Source organism: Montipora foliosa, chromosome 11 (genome assembly GCF_036669935.1).
Source record: "Montipora foliosa isolate CH-2021 chromosome 11, ASM3666993v2, whole genome shotgun sequence".
Taxonomy (NCBI): Eukaryota; Metazoa; Cnidaria; class Anthozoa; order Scleractinia; family Acroporidae; genus Montipora; species Montipora foliosa.
In genome coordinates, this window is record NC_090879.1 from 27,017,008 (window position 1) to 27,019,507 (window position 2,500).

At 36.6% G+C, this 2,500-nt stretch overlaps 1 protein-coding gene across 3 annotated transcripts in view; it reads right to left on the reverse strand.

The window, feature by feature from the left end:
• LOC137974626 (tetratricopeptide repeat protein 28-like) overlaps positions 1–2,500 on the reverse strand; it is a 12,204-nt gene that overhangs the window by 9,539 nt on the left and 165 nt on the right. The window contains exons 1-2 of one of the 3 annotated variants that reach the window (XM_068821541.1): positions 2,466–2,500; positions 1,215–1,286 (exon numbers count right to left, since the gene is read on the reverse strand). The exon at positions 2,466–2,500 is cut by the window's right edge and continues 165 nt beyond it. The gene's annotated coding sequence lies outside the window, so the exon portion shown is untranslated. The other 2 variants (XM_068821542.1, XM_068821540.1) reach the window with 2 other exon arrangements.

The following is a 2,500-nucleotide window of genomic DNA, read 5'->3' on the forward strand; positions in this document are numbered from 1 at the left end:
TGCCTTAATATGATTACCCTAACTTATCTAAGGACAGAATATGTTCATTTGATTGAAAAAAGGAGAAACTATTTCGAGCCTCCTTAAGCTAACATCGATCAACGATTTACTTCACCACTGATGCAAAAGACATACTTCAAGTGCTACTATGACCAAAAAATGAATTCTCCTTTTTCTTTGGATTTCAAAACTATGTTAACTAAACACTACGTGACCCAAGTTTTAAGCCTTGATTTCAAAAAGACACGTGTTTATTTTAACTAGAATTTTCCTATTTAATGGTCCGCCATTACTGACTTTGAAATATTTGAGAGCTGGATCGAGGAGAAAATAACGTAAAAGACTCATTAGTTTAAGAATGCAATGCGTGTGTACGAGGCTTAATTAATATGAAGCACGGGAGATTCGGGCTTTCGTACTTTTAAACTAGTGTTTTGCATATAAAATGAACTGCATTTTAAGGTGGTTAGTAAATGACCTCACTTTCCCTAGATCCAACCCTCTGAGGTCCCTCGACCGTGAAATCCAAAATTTACACTCAAAGTAAACAGCCTTTGGATAAATATCTAAGAGCAAAATTTTGCCATTGAGGTGTTGAACAAACACACAGAAAATCTGACGAAAAAACTTTTGTTCAATTCAAACAGACGTTACGGTTGTTTTGTTAAGCCTGTAGGCCTAGGATATAAAGCAAGGTTGAATTTCTAAGCTTTTGCGTGACACGATATTAAAATTGCGGTCGAGAATGCTATCACGTAGGTTAAAAAAGTGACTTATCCGCTGAGATTTTGCAATCTGAACAGTCCTTGTGAGAGAATAAGTACTCACATAGATGTTTATGAGCCCTCAGAAGACTACTACTGGCTTTTTATAGCAAAACTCGATGACATATGTTTTTGTCAGCTTCCGGACGCCATATTTGTGCCCCTGAGAGGGACACAAACATGGCGTCTCCATACAAAGCCTTATAAATTTGAGTAAAACATTTCTTCGAATATCTCCCGCACGAAATATCGCACAGACCTGAACCTTTGTGAGACTGTTTGAATATTCATCTTCTTTTATCTCTTTGATTCTTGAATTTATTTGTTGAATGGTTTTGATGATGGTGTGACAGTGAAAACCGGCAATAGTCAAGCACACAACGCTAGTTTCAATACCCTTGAAGTATTAAAGTATTTAAGATCATTAGGACGAACTTGAAAATTACTAACCTTTTTTTCCTGAGTCACTCAGAAAGACACAGCATAGTAATTAGAGCGCGACCAAAGAACGAAATCTGCAGTCTGAAAAAAAAAAAGGAAAAAAAAAAAAAGAAAGTTAACACGAATAACGAAATGGAAATACTCTTTTTCTCGGAATGATCCGCGCCTCACAAATTACTTTCTTTGCCTCAATGACTACAAACATACACTTAGTTTCCGTTCCTTTGTGACAGTGCGAAACTAATCTAAAAGATTTAGCGTGAATTAAACTTTAAAAAAAAGACTATAACAAGCTGTAATGGTGTCAAAAGCAAAACGCACGCATTTGTATCTTTAAATCGAGTTCTAAGATACAGTGACACGGCTTTTTTTGATAAGCTTAGCAACACAAGAGCATCTTTTGAGCCACCCTGATCTCGATTAAGAAACTGACCATAAGTGCATTGTTTCTAAGTAGCGATGTTCGGATGGAATTGATTATTCCTAAACCGTTCTATAATCTGTGGAGCACTTAACTTACCTTTTGCAAATAATTTAAAAGACTGCGTTTAAACAATACAGAGATTACAGCAGGACGAGAAGACAGCAGTTTGAGAGAATCGTACTTGGCGAAGGCGCGGAAAGTGATTTGTTCAGTTGCAGTTTTGAATATGTAGCGGAAATCGTTCTATCATCAGCTCTTTGATATCACGTTGTTTTGACTCCTGCATTACCACAAATATGATAATGTAATGGATTTGATAATAAAAATTACGGGCAGAAACATACTTATTCAAGACAACGTTTCGGTGTCCTCATGATACCATCATCAGGTCAAATATAATATTTTATAGATAACTCGAATATTAATGTTCAAGATTAAGTTCAAAGTCCCTAGAGGCTAGGTGAAAAGTTTTGCCTTTATCGAGTCACTTTGGATATTCAGACACGGTTTGTGCTCGCGAATAAGGAACATTTCATACACAAGACAATCAAATTTGCATGAGCATTTCTTAAGAATGCGAAACATGTCAGATGTTATTGTTCTTGATTGATGTTGACTTTGGCTGTGATTGAATATTGATCTTTTATGCTCATCGATCCGTTGGTAGAGATGTCGACGCGTGCAACCAACATAGCTGGCATCACACCAGCCACATTCAAATTTGTAAACTACTGATTGTTCGTTGATCAACGCGGGCTTGAATTCTTTATGTTTGAGATCTTTTCCAACTTTTCGAGAAATGAAAACGGGGCATAAGTCGATGTTTAACAGCTTACCAAGATCTTTCAACTGCTTGCGCACAGAGTCAGCT